The following is an 11,320-nucleotide window of genomic DNA, read 5'->3' as shown; positions in this document are numbered from 1 at the left end:
TCATCAAACGCTATATTTAATGTGAAGATACCTTGGTGTAGTGCATTAAGATGTTCTAACAGTTCAAAATTACTATATCGAAGTACATTGAAAGATTATTTATGTATTTTAAATTTTTTTATCAATACTGCTGTGCAATTTCAGACTTTTCAACTTTTTGAAACTCTTGTTGAAATAATATTTTTTACTTTTCATGAAACTGGCTGATGGTTTGTTAATTTTCATGGGATAATAGGGACATTCACTAAAATCATCATAAATAGTTCCTTCAGATATTGTGAAGCTCAACTATGTAACGGCACCTAATAAATTGCTAGCAGTAGTAAAATAGTTGCCCTATTTTTAAAATTGATTTTTCTGAGTTTAAGATAACAAAGCCGTCAAAATTTAAATATAAATATTCTTTTATTTATTTTTAATGTAAATTTTCTATTGTTTAGTTAGTTTCAAAATGTCTCAATAACTGTAGCAAAATTATTTTAAGAACACGTCGTTTTGCTTTTAATTGTGTCATAACCATGACTTTCAGTGTGTTGCCAAGTTAATTATTTATCTATTTTGCGCATAAAAATTAAGATATTAAAAGTATGAAATTATTCATTAAAAAAACTAAACTTCTTTGAGATTATAGTAACATGTAACTCAAGTCAAGTTATATAATTACGTGAATTTTTTTTTTTTTTTTTTTGCCCGGAAGAAATCTGTTTTCGTTTAATTTTTATTTTGATGTGAAAACCTTTTTAATTAATATATATATATATATATATATATATATATGATTTATCCCAGTATCTGTTAATTTATAAATTCATTATTACTATTTATAACAGTTCGTAGTGTGAAAAAGAAGATGTAAAGACTGCAGATGTAATCTGCACTCTTTTATTTGAATTCCTATTGGTATCAAACAATTCAATTATTATTATTTTTTTAATATTGATTTAAAACTGGTTACATTTTATTATTAGTTCGTTGAATTTTTAAGAACTAGTAGTATCCTTAAATATCAGGTTTAAATGAAAGGCATTTTTTAATGTAAAATCGTCATGAGAAACAAGAAAGTGTTGGTAAAATGTTAAAAAAAAAAAAAAAAAAAAACATGGAAGAGTCCTGCCGAAAATAAAACCTTATTAGTTAAAACAAAAAGAAATTTTGCAATTTTTTAGAAGTGAATAATTTTCCATAAGAAAACTACACACATTAACAATATAAATGATACTGCTTTGCATGCAGAAGTTCAAACTGTTACCCACAAATAATTTATGACATAATTTAGCTCACTACTGTTCTACTCAGTACTGGATTTAAGGGGGGGGGGCAGGAGGCCCGTGCCTCTCCCCCCAAAAGGATGAATTTATTTAACTATTTTATTCACTATTTTTTAATTGGCTTCTCCATTGTATTTTACTTCCTTTTACAAAAAGTATTGTATTGGAAAAATTTCACTCAAAAATCGCCCTTAATTTCATTTGCTCCCCCAAATGAATGTTGAGTTTTTTTCGATTCGACCACATGCGGAAAAGTGCCTAAGAATGTATAGACACGCGAAATATCCATTTTGACCATCACCGAGGTAATTACAACGACTTTTTTGCTCGTGGCGTGTGCGTATGTGTATGTGCGTATGTGCGTATGTGCGTATGTATCTCGCATAACTCAAAAATGGTATGTCCAGAAAGTTGAAATTTGGTACATAGACTCGTAGTGGGGTCTAGTTGTGCACCTCCCCTTTTGGTTGCTTTCGGATGTTCCTAAGGGGGTCTTTTGCACCTTTTTGGGGGGAAATCATTGTTAATATCAATGCAAACTTAAGTGGTATTACAATTTGGCGGACACTTGGCGATATATCGCCAGTCTTTTGGTCGCCAAGTTTTGTCGCCAACTTGGCGGAAAATTTGGCGATTTTTTTTATCTGGTTTTAATTTGGCCATCGTTTTTAATATTTAGAGATTAAACTATTGAATCACATTAAAATTGCCAATAATGGGAAAATGACATTAAAATGGAGTAAAAGGAAGTCATGTGAGGCACACATCAGCTCGTTTTTTATGTAGTTAATTGAACAAAACACAAAACACACATAGAGCATATTTTGAATAATAGCATTTTTATTTGCTAATGAAGTCATACTGGAGTCCTAGAGTGGCAGAATACATTTATACATTTAACTCGCTGGTTTTGAATTCAAGGGAACGTAATTTCGCGATTCGTCCATTAATTTTTCTCTGATGGAATCAATAACTAACATTCTTCAAAAAATGTGCAGGCGTGCCTAAAAGAATTATTTTGATCCAGGAAGCTATTTGCGAAAGAATAGCTTTTTCTTTTTCAGCTTATAAAAAATGCAAAATGAAAGAAATCATATCGTAGTTTCTTGAGAAAGCCATGATATTAATGGAGGCGGCATGTAATATGAATATGTTATCTCAACTGTATCATGGCTTCAAGAACAATCAGCAACCTCTTCGAAATCCACACAGAAATTGCCCTGAATTTTTCAGTGAAACTTATATGTTTAATAGCTAAGCTTTTCTTAATTAAATAATATTTTATAGTTAAAATACTATAAAATAATATTAAAAATGAGGTATGGGTATATTTTTTATTGAATAACCTTGCCCTCGTGTTATAATCATTACGACATTGTTCCTAAAATTAAAACCACTAATTGTATAGCATTTCGGTAACATTATTATGGTTTAGTATTTAATTGGCTTGAAACGTTAAAGATGTTTTACGTCCACATTCAAAATATATTGGTACATAATATGTATGTTCTTAGAAGTGGATCATTAGTTTAAGGGATCATAAAAAAATTTAAAATAAGACATTTTAAAATAAAGTAATGAAAACTTTGTTATGAAACATCGTATGTGGCAAGGAGAAGGAGAAGGTGCTATTCAACTTCCCGGGTCCCCTCCGAGAGATTTTCTGTATCCGCCCCTGGTTCTACTACATCAACTTTCTAATAATAAAACGCATATTTAAAACACTTCAAGTAATTTATAACTCAGAAGGTCTACATGGGGGAAAAAAAGAAATTACTCTTAAAAATAGTCGAAAATTTCTTCAAAACACCTTTTTACTAATATTCGGTTTAATAATTAAAAAAAATATTTTACTAAGGTAAAATTCAACATTTTTGTATGTATATTATCAGTTACATAAGTTACGATTAAAAATCTGTAAACATTCGTTGATAAAAAGATACTTTTCAATGAGCGAAACTCTATTTTTCTACTGTTGAGATAGGGAGAAAGTTGCGGAACGACACAAAATGGCGGACGCTGGAGCGTGTCGCCACTTGGATCGAGGGCTTTAAGTCAGGCCACTGCGGAGAAACAAGCATCCGCTCTGTTGTTGCGAAGCTGCTTTTCGTTTTTCACGACGCGGCGGCCCGGGAGTAACATCATTGTTGTCGTCTTGTGCCACCTAGGCTAGCAATTTGAGGTGCTCAGCTTCATTTTTCTAACTGTACCGTAATTCGGTGTCAAGTCCGGGAAAGTTGCGAAAGATTAGAACCCTACTTTCGCATTCTCAAGATTTATGTATAAAGAAACATGTTTCAAATTTCAATATCAAATAGTCATCATATGTCCAACTTTCAATTTCAAAATCACCTTTGGTTTTTTCATCTTCAAGCACTTTCCTTAAAATGTCTTCATTTAAGGCGACTAATTCATCAAAAAGAAGTTCAAGTTCTGTGAACATTTCGCAACTATCTGTATTACCAATGTCCTCATTTTTTAAAGGCTTATCAATATTATTGGAAAAAACGGGTTAATGCAGAGCGAAGCACTTGACGCTTTTGTATTATATAAGGCATTATTAAAGCAAAAAAAAAAAAAAAAAAATATCCTACGCAATTCTGAACAAATAATTTTCTTCAAAATAATACCTGTTCGCTTCACTTTTTGCAAAAAAATTAATACTACGAGTCCTGTACCCTTTGCTTTTGCAAGTTTTTTGCTACAAGTCCTGTTACACGGACGCCAAATGATGCCTTCTCATGCTTTAACTGAAATTAAACTGAAAACCAAAAATCTGTAACTCTCTTTTAAAATACTCGCAAAAGATTACTTAATTCCATAGCTAATTAGGATCAACAGAATATCCAGTTTAGTTGCTCTCAAAGCATTGCAAACTAATGTAATTAAATTGTCAAAACAAACTTATCAAAACAAAACGATTATTGTTTTAACAATGCAGCAGAGGTGCCGACACACGAGACGAACAATATTGAGTTGAAACTAAACTTATTACAAGGCGTAACAAGGATCAGTATTTCTCTCAGATCTTTTGATCTGGGATGTGGGGGGAGGGCACTTTAAAAGTTTGGGAGGGGGTCAAGGGTATATTTAAGGGGGCAGGGCATTTTAAGAGTTCGTAAGGGTAAAGGGCATATTTAAGGAGTCGGGCACGAACCCCTCTCTAAGAAATGAATTAAAAACTTCCCATTCTGAATAATTTTAACTTCAAACAAAAGAGAAACGAACATAGGTACTTCCATTAGTCCGCCAAAGATGACTCAAATCAGCTGACTATTCATTCCCTCTCCGTACAGCGATTGTTATCCGGGATACTTTTGATTTCCTACCAGATTGTAGCAAGAGTGCCCACAGAGTACATGTCCTAAGGTACCGAACCGGACCATACCGACAGAACAAAGCCTACCAACAGGATCTCACTAGATAGGTATGCCATAGTTCCAGCCACCCTATTCCTATCAGAACAGCAATAAAGAGACAACAGACAAAAGAGGGGAAAAAAAGACGAAAGATTTCTTCTTGTTTTTTTCACCGTCTAACATTAATTATTAATTGCCTGAATTTTACCGGGGGGGGGGGGGTGCTTTACGCAGTTTGATGACAGAGAGGGTCTGTTCATTGACAGTGGCAAAATGGCGGTCACAGAGACCGACAGCCCCTCTTCCCCCTTTCGAGATAGGTTTCAGTCTTCTCCAGATAAATTTCAGAATTTTATATTATTTCCACATTTTTTTCATTTAGGATAAAAGAAAACTTCTCATGGTAAGGCAAAACGAATTTTTTCTCCGAGGGGGGGGGGGCAGTTAGCATCCTCCTGGAGGGTATTGCCCTGCCCCGGAGATATGTCTGAGACTTCATTATTGAATTTAATTTTCACTTTTAAATTCGCTACGGCTTTTTTCGTTTCACTCTACAAACTTGTTCACAGTGTGAGCCGGAAGCAATTTGACTGACTTCCGGTTTCAAGCTATAAAGTGCAAGGACAGAGCGTCGTCCAGCGCTGAAGTCGAGGCTCCAGAACGTGGTTAATAAATCAGTTTGCGGATGCGGACTTCCAAATGTTTCTATAAACAACACTGCAGAGAGCGTGTTATTAGTCCAATGACGATGACTTATAATCGCGATGATAGGCCGCTTGTTATCGGGTGTTTATGATCTGCCGCTGAAATAATAGATCATCTGTTCAAATGTCTTGCATCCGTTTTTTCATCGATTTTTTTTTTCTTTGTTGGGTTTGACAAGAATGTAGTCGAGTCCCGACTTACGCGAAAGATGCGTTCCAAGACTCCTTGCGTAAGTCGAGATTTCGCGTTGTAGAAAAAACGTACGTAGTATAGAAAAACGTACGTATACATTTTTTTTAGAAACATGCCAAATTCTTTTAGACACTGTTAAACACCCCTTAAACTACTTTAAAGCATTTCGCATCTATACATTACAGTTTCCTACATAAAGAGCTGAATTTTTACTGTTTTTAAAAAATAAAAAAAGCCGTTATTCAGAATAAAATACTTTAAGACGCACAAAATGAATGATCAATGGAAGGGAAAGACATAGTTTAAAACAACACGGCACGCACATTATGTAGTAACAATAAAAGCTGCGTAAAACAGTACTGTACAGTAGATACAGTAATAATATTCAAGAGTTGAAAAATAAAGATGGTGATGATTTATGCTCCATGATCAAATCGTTATTCTTTTTTAATACATTTTTAAATACGTTTGCTTCGCCCTTTCTTTTATAACGTTTCCATTTATGCAACAGCCTCTCTTCCTGATCTCTTTAATCCACAGCACAAGAGCAGCATCCATTTTCATGATACATACAGTGGCTCCCAAAAGTGTTCGTACACTTTGAAATTTTTTAGTAAAACCAAAATAACTCGAAACTGAATTCGAATATGAAGTCCAATATTTTTTCACATCATCTCTATGTCATTCCAAATGCAACCCATTGGTTTTTTAAAAATATTGACGGATCTTCTTTTTGAAATGGGTCAGAAAACGAAGAGACAGAGAAATAACACACCACAAAAATCATCGTACACTCAAATATTTTCGAATAAATTCATAGTTAAAATTATCATATGCCGCTTTATTAATATTTTTGCATTGTGTTGACCCTCATAAGTTATTTGGATTTAATTTTTGCTTATTTATTCCTTAATATTGTGCTTATTACTGTAAAATGGCTGGTATTCGTAAAAAACCGCAAACACCATGCAAAATTTGAATTTTTTTCCCCACAGTAGCGGTAAATTGGTTTGAAATGTCTCTAAATTAGTTAATTTTTTTGTTTGTATAGTAAAGTGCTTGATAAAATGCTTTAAAGAAAGGAATCGGACCGAAAACAAGGTAAGAAAAGGTCAACCGGCAAAGCTGACAAAACGTGATCGGAGATTTAAAGTTGAAAAAAATTATGAAAAATACACATTTGAGAGCTGTAAAAGTTTCTGCAGAGTTAAATGAAACATTTTACATTTAATTTTCACCTAAAATTGTTCTCCGAGTTCTCTGATTAGCTGGATTAAATGGGACCTCTTCCCGCAGAAATTTTCTTGGTCGTGCGAAAAACAGAAAGCTTACGCTTTTCGTCGCAAAATCAATGATAAATAAGCTAGAAACGTTGTAGATTCACGTCTTACTTACAGATAAAAATTAATTCAACATTTCTGGTTAAATTGTTGCATAACTTTAAGTAGAAGAAAAAATTGGGAACTTAATCTTAAGAACTTAGTTGGATTAGTTAATCAGGACGGTGGAGGTGTTCTAGTGTGAGGGTGCATATCAGCATCAGGACTTGGTAGTTTGTAATTTTTTGATGAAATAATGAATCATGCTGTTCCTTTAAATATTTTAAAAACCAATTTTGAACTCTTAGCCAAAAATTTGGTTATTGGAAACTACTTTGTTTTTTTATCAAGATAACGATAAGAAGCACACGGTTTTCAACGTTTGCGTCTAGTGCCTCGAAAATTGTCCTAAAGTTTAGAAAATACCCCCTCAATCTCCAGATTTTAACTTAATGTAACGTATTTAGAGAGATCTGGGGGCTAGATTACGAAAATAGAGCTTTAAAACGAAAATCGAGCTAGAAACAGTACGACTCGAAGTGTGGTTGAACACTTACTCAGAAATTACGCAAAAAAAAAAAGAAAGAAAAAGAATGAAATCTATTCCCAGAGGTTTAAAAGATGTTATGAATACTATACGATATTCTACTTATTAATAACTTAATCAAAAATTAGATTATTCAATAATATATAGACATTTTGTAAAGTGTACGAAGACTTTTGTGAGATAAAATTTCCGGCACTTTTTGGTTTTTGATTTTTAAAAAATTAAGTTTTAATATTTTTTAAAAACTTTTCATGTAGTTTTGTTAACAATTGATCATAGATCTTATAATTAAATACCTATTCCGAAATATTAATTCTAACCAATGGATAGAGGCCTATTTCGTTGAAAGTCGTAGGTGTACGAAGACTTTTGGGAGCCACTGTATTTGCTTTGCTTAGGCTTAGACACAACTCTGCAAGCTTCAATATTAAAACTAAGTTCTGAACTTTTACGAATATCCTTTTGTTTTGACTTTTAATTGTACGTATGGAAGATTCACTCATACTTATTGTTGTACTACCGTCGACGTTTTGGAGTTGTTCAAGCATATCGAGAATCTTAGCTTTTTTTTTTTTTTTTTTTGGAAGAAACTTTCTTTTTCTTCCCATTTTCAAACTTTGGAGGAAACAGCGCACTAAGGAGTCATTATATTTCATCAACTTTAATAATTAGAATGAAAAAAAAAAAAGAAAGTTGCTGAGGTGGTTATTTGATGCACTAACAAAACGATGCGTAGACTAGTTTCGTGTGAGAGCTTTCGCTGTCAGTGATGATAAAGAGATGTAATAACGTTTCACGAAATCGATATTTAGTAGCCAATACAAAGCCGATACTTCCTTCCAAAAAAATTCATATTGTCGACGAGGAATTCGCGTCAGCTCAAAAATTCGTTACTCGTGAAAAATTCGCGTTATAGCCCTTTCGCGTAAGTCGAATCGCGTTGTAGTGGGAGTCGACTGTAATGAAATGTTTAGTATTACTGCGACTATGATAATTATTTTACTTATTTAACTGCCTTGAAAGCCATGTAAGTAAGCCCTGATGAATTGAGTCTGCAATCCGTTTCTTTATCCATTGCCGAGAATTCCAGGTTTTTTCTTGAGTTTTTCCTGTTTAGAGTCTTAATTTTAGCTATTCTTTACTTTTCTAAATCACCCTGGCGGATATTTTCAAGTTTTTACGCTGGGCCAAAGTAGGTCATAATTTTTAGGTTATATAAAAGACATGTTGTCATTCTCAATAATAATAATAATAATTAAAAAAAAACACAGAAATGAGAACTAGGGAAACATGAGGCAAAGTGAAATACAGTCGAATCCCGACTTACGCGAGGGATGCGTTCCAAGACCCCTCGTGTAAGTCGAAATTTCGCGTTGTGAAAAAGGGAATGCGTAATTTTTTTTTTATAAACATATCAAATTAGTTTAGACATTTGTTAACACCACCTCAAACTGTTTTAAACCATTCCTTAACTATACATTACCATTTCCTACATAAAGAACTGAATTTTTATTTCTATTTTTAAAAAAGCTGTCTTAATCAGCATAAAATAATGTTACGATGCACAAAACTAGTGATCAACGGGAAAGAGACATAAAACAAACCAGTACCGTACGTAGTAATAATAAAATGATATCTTACTAATATTATATATGCGAAAGTTTGTCTGTATGGATGTATGGATGTTTGTTACTCTTTCACGCAAAAACTACTGAACGGATTTTGATGAAACTTTACAATAATATAGCTTATGCATCAGAATAACACAAAGGGTAGTTTTCGTCCCGTTATGGGGGGCAAAACCCCCTTAGGGGGGCAATAAAACACAATTTTTGTATAAATTCTCTAATATTGGGATGAAAAAATACTTGCACATATTTACATTATATGTCCATCGAAAGCTCTGATTTTTCTGCTGAAGATGGCACCTGTTCGAAATTTCTAAGTAGAATAAAAACGAGTTATGAGCTTTTTAGATCCATGTTCGAAGGCTTTCCTCAACTCAATACAGTATTTAGTGTATCATCTCAACTCCCTGTCGATAGCGACAATTGTTGTATTGTTGATTTTCTTTGCTTTTCGTGATTGTTCAAGGCTTTTCTCAAGTCAAATCTTGAAGTAAGATTTTTGCACAAGATTGGCAATTAATACATGATTTGGCTGATGATTTTCCATTTAAACGGAACTTTAATGTAATTAATGGTTTTTATTATTATTTATGCTGATTGAACACTTACTCATTATCCAAACAACCAGCAGATCGCCAAAATTTTTGCAGAAAGATTTCCGTAGCTGATGCATTTGGCAGTTTTTTTAACGTTGCTGTTTTTGAAGCCGAAGACTACGTCATAATGTTTCTCAGCTTTCACCATGTAAACAAAATATCGCCAATCAAAGAATTTTCAAAAGACTTTTTTTACTGTGTTAAATAATCCAGCAACTAAATTAGGCAAATCCATAAACAGCACAAAAACTTCCATTAATTTTCCTTTTTGCACAATTTCAAGCAATCACATTTACTTATTTTGGTAACATTTCGGATGAAACTGTTTAGCGCCATTTTATGGTGACCAAAAATATCTCAGCATCTGGCGACGATATCTCTGTAACGAAAATTAATATCATATCGTTTTACAAAGTAAGGACAGAATGGGAGAGCATCATCGAAGGTACCCCGAAACGACTTTCGCAAATTTGTAAAATCGCACCAAGAGCCACAATGATTAAAATTTTCCGAAATAACTAAAGCAAGAATAAGGGGATTATACGAGCTCAGCTACTTTTTTTTAATCACTTCGTACTTCATTAGCCATACAGAGAAGGTTTTAGACTCCATGTTAAAAAAAAGTATCAACAGATTAATCTTTTTAAACATGAGAAGATTAATTTCATGTTTTTAAATTTGTATATGCTTAAATATAGTGCTTTCGTTTCTAAATCAACACTACTTTGTTCTTTATACTTATTGCTATTTTAGTTTTATGGGTAAGGAAGAAACTCGATTTTTAATCACGTCAAAAAGATGTGTTTTAAATTCTTTCACTTAAAACAGAAAACAAAAGCAAGTAACGATTTTTTCTAATAATTATTACTGACCCAGGCAACGCCGGGTATTTTTTGCTAGTTCTATAATAATACTGTGCAGTAGATTCAGTAATGATATTTGTAACTTTAATAAATGAGGATGTTGATTGATTTATGCTGCGTGGTCAAATCGTTATTCTAAGGTATTTTTGAGTACAGTTGCTTCGCTAGTTCTTTTATAACGTTTCCTTTTTTGGAAACACCCCTCTTCTTGGTTTTTTCAATTCTTAACGAGGAGCTTCCATTTTCATAATTTTTGCATTTTGCTCAGCGAACTTTTACGAATTTCCTTATCTTGACATTTAATTGTACATATTGAAGATTCACTCACACCTAATATTATCGCATTTAATTGACAATAGACGCATTTTTTAGTTGTTCAAGCATATCGGGAACCTTTAGTTTTTCTTTAATAGTCAGAAACTCTCTTTTTCTTTCTGTCTTGACAAACTTTAGGTGGAACATTACTCTTAGGTGTCATTATATTTCATTAACATTCGTATTTAGAATGAAAAAAGTACGGTACCCAAGTAGCATTGAATCTTGGCGCAATATTGTACTTCGTTGGCTGTATGTTGGAGTACAATTTGCACCCAATATTGGCTGAAGCGCGTAGATACATTTTGACAATATTGGCCAATATTGTTATTGCAATCTTGTGCCATTATTGCATGACAATCTAAAGCCAATATTGGCGTTTTGTTGGCTGAATAATGGTTCACAATATTGGAAGCATGGAGGGGATACATTTTAACAATATTGGCCAATATTGCTATCACACTCTTGAGCCATTATTGCATGCCGATCTTAAGCCAATATTGGCTAAATAGTGGCTTTCATTATTGG

The 11,320-nt window shown here is 33.2% G+C and overlaps 1 protein-coding gene across 1 annotated transcript in view; it reads left to right on the top strand.

Moving 5' to 3' along the window:
• Positions 1-1,536: 1,536 nt before the first annotated feature.
• Positions 1,537-11,320, top strand: part of LOC129235300 (serine/threonine-protein kinase 40-like) — an 89,396-nt gene continuing 79,612 nt past the window's right edge. The window contains exon 1 of the mRNA XM_054869030.1: positions 1,537-1,573. The gene's annotated coding sequence lies outside the window, so the exon portion shown is untranslated. The remainder of the gene's footprint in view (positions 1,574-11,320) is intronic.

The sequence above is a fragment of the Uloborus diversus genome, chromosome 2 (genome assembly GCF_026930045.1).
Source record: "Uloborus diversus isolate 005 chromosome 2, Udiv.v.3.1, whole genome shotgun sequence".
Lineage (NCBI taxonomy): Eukaryota > Metazoa > Arthropoda > Arachnida > Araneae > Uloboridae > Uloborus > Uloborus diversus.
The sequence above is the reverse complement of the archived record's forward strand: the minus strand, read 5'-3'. Positions and strand labels throughout refer to the sequence as shown.